The 19,159-nt window shown below is 41.4% G+C and overlaps 1 pseudogene; it reads right to left on the bottom strand.

The window, feature by feature from the left end:
• Positions 1-17,114: 17,114 nt before the first annotated feature.
• On the bottom strand, positions 17,115-18,615 carry LOC100666967 (olfactory receptor 6E1-like; annotated as a pseudogene).
• Positions 18,616-19,159: the final 544 nt, after the last annotated feature.

Raw genomic sequence — 19,159 nt, 5'->3', positions numbered from 1 at the left:
CAGAGATTACATCAGCCTGAGAACAGAAGAGGTAGATGGTGTCTGGCTACAACCGATGACTGCCTGACAGGGAACACAACAGAGAACCCCTGAGGGAGAAGGGAAGTAGTGGGATGCAGACCTCAAATTCTCATAAAAAGACCAGACTTAATGGTCTGACTGAGACTAGAAGCACCCCGGTGGTCATGGCCCCCCAGTGTTCTGTTGGCCCAGGACAGGAACCATCCCTAAAGCCAACTCTTCAGACATGGATTGGACTGGACAATGGGTTGGAGAGGGATGCTGGTGAGGAGAAAGCTTCTTGGATCAGGTGGACACTTGAGACTATGTTGGCATCTCCTCCCTGGAGGAGAGATGGGAGGGTACAGAGGGTTAGAAGCTGGTGAAATGGACATGAAAAGGGAGAGTGGAGGGAGGGAGCAGGCTGTCTCATTAGGGGGAGAGCAATTGGGAGTATGTAGCAAGGTGTATATAAGTTTTTGTGTGAGAGACTGACTCGATTTGTAAACTTTCACTTAGAGCACAATAAAAATTTAAAAAAAAAAAAAAGAGATATCAACCCAGATAGGGAAATCACAAAAGTAAATCAAAGCTAAACCTCTTAAAACAGGGAATCAGAGACGTCATTATGTAAAAGATGAGAACATTAAAACAAAAAAGAGGAGCTAAAATATGTAGTCATAGATCTTTTGTATGGACAGGAAGCCAAGGCGATATAAAGAAATAAAATATTGGAATAAACAGAAAAATAGGGGCAAATATTAAGGTAATCACAAAGGAAACTAACAATCCTACACATCAAAATAAAAAAAAAAAGAAAAACATAAAGACTCAGTAAATACAAAATCAACACAATGAAAAAGAGGAAAAGAAAATATATGAAGAAAAATGACTCAGCACAGAAAATTAAGTGGAACAAAGAAACTGTCAACAACACACACACAAAAAATATATTAAGATGATAGCACTAAACTCATACCTACAAATAATTTTGCTGAATGTAAATGAACTAAATGCACCGATAAAGAGACAGAGAGTAGCAGAATGGATAAAAAAAACCACTATCTGTTTATATGCTGCCTACAAAGACACACATTGGACTTAAAGACACAAACAAAGTAAAATGCAAAGGGTAGAAAAATGTATTAAGCAAACAACAATAAAAAAAAAGCAGGAGTGGCAATATTAATTTCTGAAAAATAGACTTTAAAGTTAAATCTACCACAACGATAAGGAAGAACACTATATAATGATTAAAGGGTCAACACACCAGGAGGACATAATAGTAACAGACGTTTACGCACGCAACGACAGGGCTCCAAAATACATAAGCTCTAACAGCATTGAAAAGAGAGATAGACAGTTCCACAATAATAGTAGGAGACTTCAACACACCACTTTCGGTGAAGGATAGAACATCCAGAAAGCAGCTCAATAAAAACACAGGAGATCTAAATGCCACAATCAACCAACTTGATCTCAGAGAAATATACAGAACACTCCACCCAACGGCAGCCAAGTGTACTTTCTTTTCCAATGCACACGGAATATTCTCCAGAATAGACCACATGTTAGGCCATAAAGCAAGACTTAAGAAAATCCAAAACATCGAAATATTACAAAGCATCTTTTCTGACCATAAAGCCATAGAAGTAGAAATCAATAACTGAAAAAACAAGGGAAAAAAGTCAAACATATGAAAACTGAACAGCATCTTGCTAAAAAACTATGGGATTACAGAAGAAATTGAGGACGAAATAAAGAAATTCACAGAATCAAACAAGAATGAAAACATTTCCTACCAGAATCTTTGGGACATAGCAAAAGCAGTTTTCAGAGGTCAATTTATAGCAATAAATGCACACATCCAAAAAGAAGAAAGGGCCAAAATCAAAGAATTAATCCTACAACTTGAACAAATAGAAAGAGAACAGCAAAAGAAGCTCTTGGGCACCAGAAGAAAGCAAATAATAAAAATCAGAGCAGAATGAAATGAAATAGAGAATACAAAAACAGTTCAAAGAGGTAACAAGACCAAAAGCTGGTTCTTCAAAAAGATCAACAAAATCGATAAATCACTGGCCAAACTGACAAAAGAAAAACAGGAGAGGAAGCAAATAACCTTAATAAGAAATGATATGGATGATATCACAACAGACGCAAGTGAAATTAAAAGAATCATAACAGAATACCATGAAAAATTATAGTTCAACAAATTTGAAAATCTAGAGGAAACGGGCAAATTTCTAGAAACATGCTAACACAGAGGTAGAACAACTAAATAAATCCATAACAAAAGAAGAGATTGAAAAGGTAATTATAAAACTCCCAACAAAAAAAAGCCCTGACCCTGATACCTTCACTGGAGAATTCTATCAAACTTTAAGAGAAGAGTTAACACCACTACTACTAAAGGTATTTCAGAGCATAGCAAAGTATGGAATACTTCCAAACTCATTCTATGAAGTGAGCACAACCCTGATACCAAAACCAGGTAAAGACACCAAAAAAAAAAGAAAATTACAGACCAATATCCCTTATGAACTTTAATGCAAAAATCCTCAACAAAATTCTAGCATATAGAATTGAACAACATATTAAAAAAATAATTCACCATGAGCAAGTGGTATTCATACCAGGTATTCAGGGATAGTTCAACATTAGAAAAACAATCAAAAATAATTCATCACATAAATAAAACAAAAGACAAGAACCATATGATCTTATTAATTGATGCAGAAAAGGCTTTTTAAAAAGTCCAACATCCATTCATGACAAAAACTTTCAACAAAATGGGAATAGAAGGGAAATTCCTCGACATAATAAAGGGCATTTATACAAAGCCAAGAGTCAACATCATCCTAAATGGAGAGAGTCTGAAAGCATTCCTCTTGAGAACCAGAATCAGACAAGTATGTCCTTTATCACTGCTCTTATTCAACATTGTGCTGGAGGTCCTAGCCAGAGCAATTAGGCTAGATAAAGAAATAAAGGGCATCCAAACTGGTAAGTAAGAAGTAAAAGTATCCCTATTTGCAGATGACATGATCTTATACAAAGAAAACCCTGGAGAATCCACAAGAAAACTACTGGAACTAACAGAAGAGTTCAGCAGAGTATCGGGATACAAGGTAAACATACAAAAATCAGTTGAATTGCTCTACACCAACCAAGAGAACTTCAAAGTGGAAATCACCAAATCAATACCATTTACAATAGCCCCTAAGAAGATAAAATACTTAGAAATAAATCTTACCAGAGACGTAAAAGACCTATACAAAGAAAACTACAAGACACTACTGCAAGAAACCAAAAGAGACCTAGATAACTGGAAAAGCATACTTTGCTCATGAGAGGAAGACTCAACATTGTGAAAATGTCTATTCTACCCAAAGTGGTCTAGAGATGCAATGCAATCCCGATCCAAATTCCAATGGCATTTTTTAATGAGATGGTGAAACAAATCACCAACTTCATATGGAAAGGGAAGAGGCCCCAGATAAGTAAAGCCTCACTGAAAAAGAAGAACAAAGTGGGAGACCTCACACTACCTGATTTTATAACCTATTATACTGCCTGAGTAGGCAAAACAGCCTAGTACTGGTACAGTAACAGACACATAGACCAATGGAACAGAATTGAGAATACAGACGTAAATTCATCCTCTTCTGAGCAGCTGATATTTGACAAAGGTTCAAAGTCCATTAATTGGGGAAAAGACAGTCTGTTTAACAAACTGGCATAATTGGATATCCCTCTGCAAAAAAAAAAAAAATGAAACAAGACCCATACCTCACACCATGCACAAAAACTAACTCAAAATGGATCAAAGACCTAAATATAAAATCATGGAAGAAAAAATAGGGACAACGCTAGGAGCCCTAATACATGGCATAAACACTATACAAAACATTACCAACAACGCACAAACACCAGAAGAGAAAGTAGATGACTGGGAGCTTCTAAAAATCAAACAAAAGAGTAAAAAGACAACCTAAAGACAGGGAAAAAATTTTTGGCTGCAACAAATCTGATCAGTGTCTGATCTGTAAAATCTACAAGATACTGCAAAACCTCAACAAAGGAAAGACAAATAACTCAATTAAAAAATGTGTAAAGGATATGAACAGGCACTTCACCAAAGAAGACATTCAGGCAGCTAACAAAAACATGAGGAAATTCTCAAGTTCATTAGCCATTTGAGAAATGCAAATCAAAACTACAACGAGATACCATTTCATCCCAACAACACTGGCATTAATCCAAAAAACACAAAATAATAAACTTTGGAGAGGTTGTGGACAGACTGGAACACTTATACTCTGCTAGTGGGAATGTAAAATGGTACATCCACTTTGGAAATCAATTTGGCGCTTCCTTAAAAAGCTAGAAATAGAACTACTATACCCACCCCAGTGCCCTCGAGTTGATTCCGACTCATAGCGACCCTATAGGACGGAGTAGAATTGCCCCATAGAGTTTCCAAGCCAGGGTTTCCAAGAACTACCATAGGATCCAGCAATCCTACTCCTTGGAATATGTCCTGGAGAAATAAGAGGCCTCACAAGATGTATGCTTGTTGTTGTTGTTAGGTGCCATCGAGTAGGTTCCGACTCATAGCAACCCTATGCACAACAGAACAAAACACTGCCCAGTCCTGCGCCATCCTTACAATGGTTGTTATGCTTGAGCTCATTGTTGCAGCCACTGTGTTAATCCACCTCGTTGAGGGTCTTCCTCTTTTCCCCTGACCCTGTACTCTGCCTAGCATGATGTCCTTCTCCAGGGACTCATCCCTCCTGACAACAAGTCCAAAGTATGTAAGATGCAGTCTTGCCATCCTTGCTTCTAAGGAGCATTCTGGTTGTACTTTTTCTAAGACAGATTTGTTTGTTCTTTTGGCAGTCCATTCAATATTCTTCGCCAACACCACAATTCGAAGGCGTCAACTCTTCTTTGGTCTTCCTTATGCATTGTCCAGCTTTCACATGCATATGATGCGATTGAAAATACTGTGGCTTGGGTCAGGCGCACCTTAGTCTTCAAGGTGACATCTTTGCTCTTCAACACTTTAAAGAGGTCCTTTGCAGCAGATTTACCCAATGCATTGCGTCTTTTGATTTCTTGACTGATGCTTCCATGGCTGTTGACTGTGGATCCAAGTAAAAAGAAATCCTTGACAACTTCAATCTTTTCTCCATTTATCATGATATTGCTCATTGGAGCAGTTTCGAGGATTTTTGTTTTCTTTATGTTGAGGTGTTATCCATACTGAAGGCTGTGGTCTTTGATCTTCATTAGTAAGTGCTTCAAGTCCTTTACACTCTTAGCAAGCAAGGCTGTGTCATCTGCATAACGCAGGTTGTTAATGAGTCTTCCTCCAATCTTGATGCCCCGTTCTTCTTCATATAGTCCAGCTTCTTGTATTATTTGTTCAGCATACAGATTAAATAGGTATGGTGAAAGAATACAACCCGATGCACACCTTTCCTGACTTTAAACCAATCAGTGTCCCCTTGTTCTGTCTAAACAACTGCCTCTTGATCTATGTAAAAGTTCCTCATGAGCACAATTAAGTGTTCTGGAATTCCCATTCTTCTCAGTGTTATCCATAGTTTGTTATGATCCACACAGTCGAATGCCTTTGCATAATCAATAAAACACAGGTAAACATCCTTCTGGTATTCTCTGCTTTCAGCCAGGATCCATCTGACATCAGCAATGATATCCCTGATTCCACGTCCTCTTCTGAAGCCGGCCTGAATTTCTGGCAGTTCCCTGTCGACATACTGCTGCAGCCGTTTTTGAATGACCTTCAGCAGAATTTTGCTTGCGTGTGATATTAATGATATTGTTCTATAATTTCCACATTTGGTTGGATCACCTTTCTTGGGAATAGGCATAGATATGGATCTCTTCCAGTCAGTTGGCCAGGAAGCTGTCTTCCATATTTCTTGGCATAGACGAGTGAGCACCTCCAGCGCTGCATCTGTTTGTTGAAACATCTCAATTGATATTCCATCAATTCCTGGAGCCTTGTTTTTCGCCAATGCCTTCAGAGCAGCTTGGATTTCTTCCTTTAGTACCATCGGTTCCTGATCTTATGCCATCTCTTGAAATGGTTGAATATCGACTAATTCCTTTTGGTATAATGACTCTGTGTATTCCTTCCATCTTCTTTTGATGCTTCCTGCATCGTTTAATATTTTCCCCATAGAATCCTTCACTATTGCAACTCGAGGCTTGAATTTTTTCTTCAGTTCTTTCAGCTTGAGAAACGCCGAGCGTGTTCTTCCCTTTTGGTTTTCCATTTCCAGCTCTTTGCACATGTCATTATAATACTTTACTTTGTCTTCTCGAGAGGCCCTTTGAAATCTTCTGTTCAGTTCTTTTACTTCATCAATTCTTCCTTTTGCTTTAGCTGCTCGACGCTCAAGAGCAAGTTTCAGAGTCTCCTCTGACATCCACCTTGGTCTTTTCTTTCGTTCCTGTCTTTTCAGTGACCTCTTGTTTTCTTCGTGGATGACGTCCTTGATGTCATTCCACAACTCGTCTGGTCTTTGGTCACTAGCGTTCAATGCGTCAAATCTATTCATGAGATGGTCTCTAAATTCAGAGCAAGTCCATGAGAGCCAAAATATGACCTTGAGTGTATCCCACCTGAATTTAGAGACCGTCTCAAAATGTATGCACACCCATGTTTATTGCAGCTTTGTTTACAATAGCAAAAAGATGGAAACAACCTAGGTGCCCATCGATGGATGAATGAATAAACAAATTATGGTATATTCACACAATGGAATACTACGCATCAATAAGGAACAATGATGAATCCTTGAAACATAACATGGATGATTCTGGAAGGCATTATGCTGAGTGAAGTTAGTCACAAAAGGACAAATACTATATGAGACCACTATTATAAGAACTCAGGAAAAGATTTAAACACAGAAGAAAACATTCTTTGATGGTTATGAGGGTGGGGAGCGAGGGAAAGGGGTTTTCAGTAACTAGATAGTAGACAGTAATTATTTTAGGTGAAGGGAAGGGCAACACACAATACAGGGGAAGTCAGCACAACTGGATGAAACCAAATCTAAGAAGTTTCCTGAATACAACCAAATGCTTCGAAGGCCAGAGTAGCAGGTTGGGGGTCTGGGGACTACGGTTTCAGGGGATATCTAGGTCAATTGGCGTAACAAAGCTTATTAAGAAAATGTTCTTCATCCCACTTTGGTGAGTGGCATCTGGGGTCTTAAAAGCTAGCAAGCGGCCATCTAAGATGCATCATTGGTGCCAATCCACCTGGAGCAAATGAGAATAAGAACCCTGAAGACACAAAGAAAATATGAGCTCAAGAGACAGAAAGGGCCATATAAACTAGAGACTCCATCAGCCTGAGACCAGAAGAACTAGATGGTGCCCAGTTACCACCAATGACTGTCCAGACAAGGAACAGAGCAGAGAGTCCCTGAAGGAGCAGGAAAAAAGTGGAGTGCAGAACTCAAATTCTAGTAAGGAGACCAGACTTAATGGTCTAGCTGAGACTGGAGGGACTTCAGAGGACATGGCCCCTGGATTCTCTGATAGCCCCAAACTAAAACCATTCCCGAAAGCCAGCTTTTCAGACAAAGATTAGACTGGAGTATAAGACATAAAATGGTACTGGTGAGTAGTGTGCTTCTTAGCTCAAGTAGATACATGAGATTAAGTGGGCAGGTCCTGTCCTAAGGTGAGATAAGAAAGCAGAGGGGGACAGGAGCTGGTTGAATGGACATAAAAAATGCAGAGTGGAGAGGAGGAATGTGCTGTCACAGTATAGGGAGAGCAACTAGGGTCACATAACCATATGTGTATAAGTTTTTGTATGAGAAACTGTTGTGAACTGTAAACTTTCACTTAAAGTACAACTAAAAAAAAAAAAATCCTCCTCTGCTGAGGTCACCCTTTGGTGAGCACTCACATGAGACATAAACATCTTCACTTCTTTGGCCCATTCAGAGAGGCCTATCCACACACCTCTTTCTGGTAAATCCTTGTCTCTGATTTTCCAATCATGTTCCAAGTCCCTGAGCATCCAGACAAACACTGACCACAGCCCACGAATCGGTATACAATCACACATCTGGACATTTCTCCTTTGAAGCAAAGTGAACAACCAGGTGCTTTGCTCAAAGTTCTGCTCATTGAGAGGATTTCCCTTCACCACTGTATTTCAGGGAGGTCCCAGAAAGAGGCTGAGCACTGCAGCTGTCCCCTTTCGAGTGGTTCCTGCATATTTTGCAGGACCATCTGTAAATCAGGCATGAGTTTTCTCATCTTCAGTCAACTGATCATAAGGAACTACCTATGAGGCCGAGGAAGATGGAAGGTAATGTGACAGGAGTGGAGACCATGGGCATTTGGGCTACATTGTCACACAACTTACTTGTGCCTTCAGGTCCTGCTCAGGCCCCATCTCATATATACCACTTCCATTTAATGATGGAGTGCTACTGTGCACGTCCAACTTTATGACTCTGTGGGTCAGACAACACCCAGTTCATGATGGGCAGCTCCGGCCGCATGGTGTCTTGGTGTCCCATGGTTAAGCGTTCAATCTCTACTAAGGCCCAGTAACAAGCCAAAAACCATTTCTCAGAAGGAGAGAAGTTATCTGCAGAGGATGGCAGGGTTTTGCTCCAAAATCCTAAGGGTCTGCACTGTGATTCACCAATAGAGACCTGCCAAAGGCTCCAAACAGCATCTCTATCTGCCACGGACACTTCAAGCACCATTGAATCCGTCGGATCACATGGCTCAAGTGAAGAGCGGCTTGCATGGCAACCTGAAACTATTGCAGAGTCTTCTCTTTTTCTGGGCCCCACTCAAAACTATCAGCTTTTCAAGTCACTTGATATATAGGCTGAAGTAGCACACCCAAGTGAGGAATATGTTGCCTCCAAAATCCAAAGAGGTGCACAAGGCTTTGTGCCTCCTTTTTAGTTGTGGGAGCAGCCAGATGTGATAACTTATCCTTTACTTTTGAAGGAATATCTCAACATGCCCCATACCACAGGACAACTAGAAATTTCACTGAGGTGGAAGATGCCTGAATTTTTGTGGGATTAAAATCCCACTGTCTAGGACACAAATGTTTTACCAATAAGTCCAGAGTCATTGACACTTCTTCCTTACTAGGCCCAATCAGCACAATATCATCAATGTAATGGACCAGTGTGATGTCTTGTGGGAGGGAAAGGTGATCAAGATCCCTGAGGACTAAATTATGATATAGGGCTGGAGAGCTGATGTAACCCTGAGGTAGGGAAGTGAAGATGGATTGCTGGTCTTGCCAGCTGAAGGCAAACTGCTTCTGATGGTCCTTCAAAACAAGTATGGACAAAAAGGCATTAGCCGGACCAATAGCTGCATACCAGGTACCAGGAGATACGTTAATTTGCTCAAGCAAAGAGACTACATCTGGAACAGCAGCAGCAATTGGAGTAATCACTTGGTTAGGTTTTCAGTAATCTACTCTCATTCTCCAAGGTCCATCTGTTTTTTGCCCAGGCCAAATAGGTGAGTTAAATGGGGATATGGTGGGAATCACCACCCCTGCATCTTTCAGGTCCTTAATGGTGGGAGTAATCTCTGCAATCCCTCCAGGAATGTGGTATTGCTTTTGGTTTAGTATTTTACTATGTAGGGACAGTTCTAATGGCTTCCACTTGGCTTTTCCTACCATAATAGCACTTACTGCATTGTCAGAGACCCAATGTGGGGGGGGTCCTGCCGGTTGCTGAGTACTTCTATCCCAATTATGCATTCTGGAACTGGGGAAATCACTACTGAATGGGTTTGGGGACCTACTGTGAGACAGACATGAGCCAAGACTCCATTATTAATCTGACCTCCATTTGCTCCCACTCTGACTAGTGGGCCACAGTGACATTTTGGGTCTACTGGAATTAGTGTCAGTTCAGAGGCAGTATCCAGTAATCCCCAAAACATCTGATTATTTCCTTTCCCCAATAAACAATCACTCTTGTAAAAAGATATAGATCCCTTTGGGAAAGACTGGGAAAAAGAAGAACTGTATAAATTTTTGGCAGTGTATCAGAGTCCTTTCTCAAGGGGACCTGGCCTCCCCTTCATTCAAGGGGTTGTGAGTCCTTAAATTTGCTCAAGTATGGGAATTGGTTGGGAGACTGTGCTCTATTCTGGTGATTCAAGTTAGACTGCTGTTCACCACCCTAGAATTTATCCTTCTGCACAGATCAAGTAAATATTTATTAGATTTCCTATCTGTTTCACTCCTAGTGACACCATGACTAAGTAGCCAATGCCATAAATCCATACGAGTCAGACTACCCTGATTACTGCTTTGACTCTCTTGTCCATTACTGTAACCACACCCACCTTGTCTTTGTTGATTGAGTACTGCTGCTTGTCCCCTACTACTCTGGGGTCCAATCAATCCCATTGTAGTTAGGTGTTTTAATTCAGTTAGGGCAGTTCCCACTGTCAAATCTGATTTACGTAAAATAGCAATCACAGCAATCTTCAAGGATGCTGGGGCTCCCTTCACAAATTTATTCTTCACCGTCATGGTAAAAGGTGTGTCCTCTGGGTATTCTATGTTTGGGTCTGTGGGTCTAACCTGATAAATCCACTCTAGCATGCCAATTTCCCTAAGCCTTTGGATCCCTTCTTCTACAGTATACCAAGGCAAGCCTGGTACTTCAACATGATTTAGTGTAGGCCACCGTGTAATTCATGCTTCAGCAACCCAACCAAATAAACTATTAGATCCTTTCCTAACTTCTTGAGCTGAAACATTTAATGAAGAATCTGTGCTTAGTGGACCCATATCAATAATCTGAGACCGATCCATCTTCATGCTCTTTGCACCATTATCCCACACCCCTAATAGCCATTCCCACATATATTCCCCAGGTTTCTGTTTGTACATATTAGAAAAGTCAAGCAGTTCTTTTGGAGAGTAGCATACCTCCTCCTGGGTCATAGTTTGTAATTCACCTTTTGGGGCTTGCTGGGACTTAAGTCTACTTATAGGCCTAGACGCCAGAATTGGTAGTGTGGAATTGTTTTGAGAACATTCAGTGTTGTCTTGTAAAGTATCTGTCTCAGGTGTTGCCCCAGGCAGTGATTCAGGCAAGGGCTCTTTAAAGGAAGCTGGCCTAGGGCTAATCTCATTAGATGGAAATGGAGGAGCTAATGGTTTTTCTGGGCAAGGTGGTGTAGCAGACAAATATGAAGTAATCTCTTCAGATGGGAATGGTTCTGTTGGCAGGAGTGATTCAATGGAATTTAGGGGCTCAGTGTCTCCAGCTTCCTGATCATCTGCCCATATGTCCCCATCCCAAGTTTCAGGATCCCATTTATTTCCAATCAATGCCCTCACTTTAACTTCAGACACCTCTTGAGGTTGGCAATTGAGCTGGTGTTGTAAATTAGCCACTCTTACAATAAGACTCTGGGTTTGGTTTTTGGAAATATTAGCTCAGTTACTACAAGAAATAAGGCTTTCTTTCAAAGCACAAGTGGAAACTTTGAGATCCTTTATGCGGCACTTGAGCTTTGACTCTGAGGCCTTGAGCGCATCTCTTTTTCACCAGTTTGTCTAGCTAAAGAAGGATCAACCAACCAGCTTCCTTGTACTTCTCATTAAGACAAAATTATAGAAAGGTATCATATATGCAATCACCCAGAGCCTCACCTTTCGCCAATACCTGAGCTATTCGTGGTGGTATTTTGCATATTTGAATTGCCGCCTCATGCCATGGATTAGCAGTGCCCTCTTTACTACTGGAAACAGAGTCATCAATATCTTTAAGACTAACCAGACTTGAGAACCAATTTAGAAAACTCATACTTACAGTTTTGTTTCTCTAGAACCACTCTTGGTACCAATGTCTTAGGCTGGGTTCTCTAGAGAAGCAAAACCAGTAAAGCATATAAATACGTATATAAAAAATCGAGATTTATATCAAGGAAACAACTCACGTGATTGTAGAGGCTAGAATATCTCAAGTCTGTGGATCAGGATAGAGGCTTCTGATTCACGTAGCTGCAGGGGCTGGCTAACCCAAGATCAGCAGGTCAGGGAGCAGGGTTCTTGCTCACAGTCTGTGAAGTTGGGCGAATCTTAAAATTGGCAGATAAGCTGCTGGCTCAAGTCCTATGAACTGGATATGCACGAATGGGCAGCTGAGAACCAGGTATTACGGTGTTACCACCTGCCTTACAACCCCCAGGCCACGGGCCTGGTGGAAAGGAAGAATGGTGTCCTAAAACAACAAATACGAACCCTTGCAGTCAAGGCTTCCCTAGTGGAGTGGACCAAGGTGCTGTCTGGGACTTTGAGGTTGATAAATTTGGCCCCCACTGGGGCTTTAGTCCTGTATGCCATAATAGGGGCCCCAAGTAACCCTCCAGCAACCATCTGAGAGACTTCATAGCCTCCAGAAGCATATCTACCAAGGTTGTTGCCAGAACAAAATAGTATGGTCCTCCAGACACCCCAGGATCTGTCATCAGGAAGTGGAACCATCTATAGGTACCTGTTATAGGTTGCCCCACTGGAGTGGATTAGTTATTTCATCCCTCTGAAGGGATGGGCAGAAATATGGATCTCTTCCAGTCGGTTGGCTAGGTAGTTGTCATCCAAATTTCTTGGCACAGAGGAGTGAGCAGTTTCAGCATTACATCCATTTGTTGAAACATCTCACTTGGTATTTCGTCAAATATTAGTCATTAGTGGTTACCAGGGGGTGGAACTGATTGGCCTAATGTGGGCACGCACATTCCTACTGTATGGAGGGCCTCGGCAGTCACACTTCACATGGAAGGAACAACGGCTATACCTTGAGGGACAGAAGCGAGTCTCCTTTTCAGACATACAGCAAAAAGGGTGATTTCACAACCCTTCAAGCAACCTACCTGGGGTAGCATATGTGGTACACTCAGCCAGGAAAAATGCCTAAATCGGCCACTGTTCTCACTACCAGAGGGGAAGCCACTAGTGCTATCCTAATAGAAGGGGAAGATTTACCTGTCTTGGTACCTACTAAACACTTTTTGACCATAAGTATGGCCTACTCTGCTTTTTTCCCCGTGAGGGCTGCCAACCTCTTTCTAGAGTGAGCTTACGGCTTCACCGTAGTCCACAACAAAAGCATCTGCTGGGTCTGCAGACAACTTCCCTTCTCAAGTGCTGAAGGCATGCCCTCGAGTATGGAACCCCTGACCAGAGTCGATTGGGCAACCCTTTAGCTGGCACGGTGTTTTAACAGGTCTTGCTCTTTTCCTGGGTATAGAGATTGTCTGCTGTATTTGTCTATACGGCTGATGTGGTCTGTGCCTCCAATTACATCAACGCTGTCTGTCCCTACAGTGATACCTCCTCTTGGGACCCTCGGGGGCTTTGTGGAAGAGGGGGAAACATCAGATTGTAAGAGCTGTCCTGGAGGGGTAGGCTGAAGAGAAAAACAGGCTTTGCGAGGCCGGACATGGCTGCCCCATGCTTTCCGTTAGTTCAGGGCTGTTGCTGCTAGTTCACTGCTGAGCTCCAAGCCTCTGTTATGTGACCTTGCTGAGGCAGTCTTATGTAACCCTCTGGCACGGAGCCACTTTTGTATTGGGCCACTGTATAACCTCTGCCCGCCTACTGCTGTGTGTGGAGATCTGCCTTGGTCTTCCTGCCTCTGGGGACTACTGCCTAGATATGTAAACCTCTCTAATAATAAAGATTCCTTTGCCGCCACACTGAAGTTGCCCAAGTCTTTCTTCTGTGTCTCGGCACCCTCTAATTTTGGAGGCAAATTTCAAGTTACTGGTCCATTCCTGCACAAGCAAATAAAAACAAAACAAAACAACAACAACAAAAAAACTGTTGCCATCTAGTTGATTCTGACTCATAGCAACCCTGTAGGACAGAATAGAACTGCCCCACAAGGTTTCCAAGGCTTTTATATTTATGGAAGCAAGCTGCCACATCTTTCTCCTGCAGAGCCTCTTGGGGGCGGGGGTACGAAACTCTGACTTTTTGGTTAGCAGCCAAGCACTTAATCACTGAGCCACCAGGGCTCCTTAGCAAATATATTATTGTTGTTGTTAGGAGCTGTAGAGATGGCTCTGACTCATAGTGACCCTGTGTGCAACAGAATGAAACACTGCCCATTCTTGTGGCATCGTCACAGTTGTTAAGTTTGAGCTCATTGTTGCAGCCACTGTGTCAGTACATCTCGTTGAGGGTCTTTCTCTTTTTTGCTGACCCTGTTGTTTACCAAGCATGATGTCGTTCTCCAGGGACTGGTCTCTCTTAGCAACATGTCCAAAGTATGTGACTGTATGTGACTGTATCCTCACTTCTAAGGAGCACTCTGGCTGAACCTCTTCCAAGACAGATTTGTTCCTTCTTCTGGCAGTCCATGGTATATTCAACATTCTTCACCAACATCATAATTCAAAGGCATTTCTTCGATCTTCCTTATTCATTGTCCAGCTTTTGCATGCATACGAGGCAATTGAAAATACCATGGCTGTGGTCAGGCGCACCTTAGTCCTCAAAGTGACATCTTGGCTTCTTAATGCTTTAAAGAGATCTTTTTCAACAGATTTGCCCAGGCAACAAGTCATTTGATTCCTTGATTGCTGCTTCCATGGGTGTTGACTGTAGATCCAAGTAAAATGAAATCCTTGACAACTTCAATATTTTCTCAATCTATCATGATCCTGCTTATTGGTCCAGTTGTGAGGATTTTTGTTTTCTTTATGTTGAAGTGCAATCCATATTGAAGGCTGTGGTCTTTGATCTTCATCATTAAGTGCTTCAAGTCCTCTTCATTTTCAGTAAGCAAGATTGTGTCATCTACTTACCACAGGTTGTTAATGAGTCTTCCTCCAATTCTGATGCTGTGTTCTTCTTCTTAGAGTCCAGCATCTCTGACGTGTTTCTCAGTATACAGATTGAATAAGTATGGTGAAAGAATACAACCCTGACACACAGCTTTCTTGATTTTAAACCACACAGTCTCCTCTTGTTAGAACAACTGCCTCTTGCTCTATGTACATGTTTCGTATGAGGACAATTAAGTGTTCTGGGATTCCCATTCTTTGCAATGTTAACCATGATTTGTTATGATCCACACAGCTGAATGCCTCTGCATAGTCAATAAAACACAGATAAATACCTTTCTGGTATTTTCTGCTTCCAGCCAAGATCCATTCGACATCAGCAAAGATACCCTTCATTCCACGTTCTCTTCTGAATCCAGCTTGAGTTTCTGGCAGTTCCCTGTTGATGTACTGCTGCAACTGTTTTTGAATTATGTTCAGGAAAATTTCATTTTCATAAGATGTTAATGATATTGTTTGATAATTTTCTGCATCCTGTTGGCTCACCTGTCTTTGGAATGGGCAGAAATATGGATCTCTTTCTGTCAGTTGGCCAGGTAGTTGTCATCCAAATTTCTTGGCATAGAGGAGTGAGTGGTTTCAGCATTGCATCCGTTTGTTGAAACATCTCACTTGGTATTTCGTCTAATATATGGAAACCCCAAGTCATTAGTGGTTACCAGGGAGTGGGAACGAGTGGTAAATGGAGAGCTTTTGCTTCAGAGGCATTGAGTTTATGTTAATTGGAATGGAACGATTTGGAAAAGGATAATGAGAATGGTTGCACAATTTGAAGAATGCAATGTCACTGAACTATACATGTAGATATTGTTGAACTGGCATATGCTTTGTTGTGTATGTTTTTACCACAATAAAAAACAACAACAAAGAAACTAAACCCTTCCTTCACCTCAGGCCTGTTTCAGGCAGGAAATTTTTAGAGAGAAACGGTGTATGTTGTTGGCTTCATCTTTCAACTCTGCAAGCCCCTTCTCTAGTCCCCTTTACCTGTGACTTTTAACTCCTCTGAGGGCTACAGGCTGGGGTCAGGTGGGGGTGGCAAGTGTGGAATGAAGAACTTAGAGGAAAGGGAAGGTGGCATAGACAAAGATGGTAGTAATGGTGGTCGTAAGAAGTAGTAAGCTTCCGTATATGCTTTGAAAGTATAATCCACAGAATTTGCTCAAGGATTAAGACAAGTCAAAGATGATATAGTTTTTGAGGTTATAGGATATATATTTACATTTCCAGATCCTTCTCTAGTAATTTGTCTAATCAAGTTTTCTATTTCTTCTTAGGTCAGTATCTGAAAACTCCTGTTCTGGGAAGTCATCCATTTCAGCCTGGTTTTTGAATTTGTTTTCAAGAGTTACAAATGGTATTTTCTTACACGTATAATTTCCTACCCTGAATTATAGTTATTTGTGTACTTTCTATCTTCCATATTAGCTTTGAAAATTTTCAAAGGCATGGGTTACCTATCTTACTCAGACCATACAGGAGATTTCCTTGAACATGGCATTTGTGTAATAATTAATTTGGAATAAATTGAACATGGCATTTGTGTAATAATTAATTTGGAATAAATTAATGTGTTAATTAATTTGGTTACTTATTTAATATTTGTTCATTTACCAGTATGACTTTGTTCATCTTCACCTTCATTAATACTGGTCATTTTAGTGATGAATTACAATAGTTTGAATACTACATTTGACTTTAAGATTTAAAGTAATAATTTCAAATATAAAGTCTTTGAAAATGCTTTTGTTGATAACTGATGTGAGAGTCAAAAGTAAGAGTGAAGGTAGGATGAGATTTGAGGAAAGGAACTAACATTTGCTGAAGACCTATTATATGCCAGTCACTCTGTAAGGCACTTTACATAGAGTATCTCATTTGACTTTCATACTGATCCTTTCATACTGATCTCACAAATCTTGTCTAAGATGAGGAAACTGGGGCTCAGAGAGGTTCAGAGTCTTATCTAAGTTAATGCAACTAGTAGGTAGAAGAGCCTTTATCAACAGGAATGAGGCATTTGTATGAATTTTAATACTCAAAAAGTATAAGTAGGTTATATGCAAAATAATACTCAATTATCCTTAATCTTTCTTAGAGTTATTGCTGATATATTTCTGTGACGGAACACCATACAGGTGTGAAATGAGAGCTGTTCTCCATTCCTCTGAGGGTGTTGGAGTCACAAAACAGTTAATCAGTCTGCAAGTATTTATTGAACGTCCATGTGATCTATGTTAATGTACTGATGGTTGGGGCTTATGGTGAAATACAGAGCTAGTTCCTGCCCTAAAGAGCTTGTATTCTTTTGGGTACCCGGGAAGACACAGGAAGAATGGCCATAAATATTCAAATTTGATATTTAATAAAAATGCCATGAGGAGCAAGAGAGCTTCTGAGTTTATGCTGAGTTGCGTATTGGCTGGCACCATTTCTACCAAGTGGAAATGTCATCACAGCTTTTTCTGAAAGATAAGGCTGAATTTCTTGCAGGGGTCTGATATTCCCCTAGCTTGTCTGAAAACATTATCTTCAGCCTCTTTGTTCCACAGCTGTATGAGAGGAGCTTGCTCACCTTCCCTCTCAACACCTGCTTCACCTGTTTATTCCTCAGGGTGTAGATGAAGGGGTTGACCATCGGGGTCACCACAGTGTTGAGCAAGGCCACTACTTTGTTCCTGTCCTCCCCCCTGCCACCCTTGCCCGAGCGGACATACATGAGGATGCAGCTGCCATAGACGAGAGCTACAACAGTGATGTGGGAGGAGCAGGTTGAGAAGGCTTTCTGCCTCTCCTTGGCTGAGGGGATGTGCAGGATGGTGTAGAGGATGTGGCCATAGCAGGTGGCTGTCACAGAGAGAGTGCCCAGTAAGCTGAAGTTGGCTACAATAAAGCCCAGAAGCTCTATCAGACTTGTATTTGCACATATGAGTTCTAGGATAGGAAAGCTGTCACAGAAGAAATGATTAATGATATTGGGACCACAGAATGGCTGCTGAAATAGGATTGAACTAGGAACAGTGATGAGAAGGAATCCTGTCATCCATGAACAAAGGACCAACTGGACACAGACCCTTTTGCTCATGATGGTAGCATAGTGCGAGGGGTTACAGATGGCCACATACCTGTCAAAAAACATCACTGCCAGGAGATAAAACTGTGGTGCCCAGGAAGAAATAGAGGAAACCCTGTAGGAAGCAGCCTGGAAGGGAGATGGTCTTCCTTCCAGTCAAGATATTGTCCAGCACCTTGGGAAAAATGACCGAGGTGAGCCAGATCTCCAAGACAGCAAGGTTGTGGAGGAAGTAGTACAAGGCAGTGTGGAGGCATCTGTCCATGAGAGTGATGACCACAATGAGGAGATTCCCCAGCAGAGTGAGGAGGTAGGTCAGGAGAAACCCCAGGAAGAGGAGCATCTGCAGCTCACAGGCATCTGAGAGCCCCAGCAGGACAAACTCAGCCACAGTGGTGCTGTTCCCCATGGCTTCTCGACCTTGGCTGGGGACGGTCAATCAGAGGTGTTCAGCATCAGGATTATGATACTCTGGGCATCTGAGGGCAGCCTGGAACTGAAAGAAAGGAGGGATGAGTGTTGCATTGTGGGCTATAGGAATCTTTTATTTCTGTGAAGGCCATGTCTTACCACCACTAACTACATAGGCTGGATATGCAGAGCCCCTGCTCAACCCATTTCATTTTTGGTTCCTGTTCTATCTATGTGCTAGAAGAAGCAGTAGTGACAGCTAGGGTGGACCAAGGGAGGCTCAAAAGCAAAAATTAACCATGTTTACCTTTCTTAACTAAACACTTATTCCTGATTCCTCAACTAATTATTTTGCTTCTAAGAAAATCTACTTTCCATATCTTCTATTCTTATCTTTTCCTCCAGTATTGGGTCTTCATCTACAAATAGTCATACCTTCCTGCTTAACTTAGGCATTCACTATCAGGTACATAAATCCTACGAAAAGTGGCTTAAAATGCATGGAAACTCTATTGCTCATTACCTGAATCACTGATGCTTTTAACTAGCATAGTGAGACCTGTGAGAGCCAGAATTTCACAGGACTGTCTTGTTTTTCCATCTCACAAGTTTTCTGCCTTTGACAGGGTGCAGTCTTACCACTTTGCCATCACTCTATTATTTGAGCTTTCCTTCTCTGACAGGTTTCTACTGTACAGAGGTTATATATTTGAATTAATAAATAGAAAAGAATAAATATATGAGAGAAAGGAA

This window comes from Loxodonta africana, chromosome 10 (genome assembly GCF_030014295.1).
Source record: "Loxodonta africana isolate mLoxAfr1 chromosome 10, mLoxAfr1.hap2, whole genome shotgun sequence".
In the NCBI taxonomy this organism is placed as follows: domain Eukaryota; kingdom Metazoa; phylum Chordata; class Mammalia; order Proboscidea; family Elephantidae; genus Loxodonta; species Loxodonta africana.
Note: the sequence above shows the minus strand (reverse complement) of the source record. Positions and strands in the feature narration are given on the sequence as shown.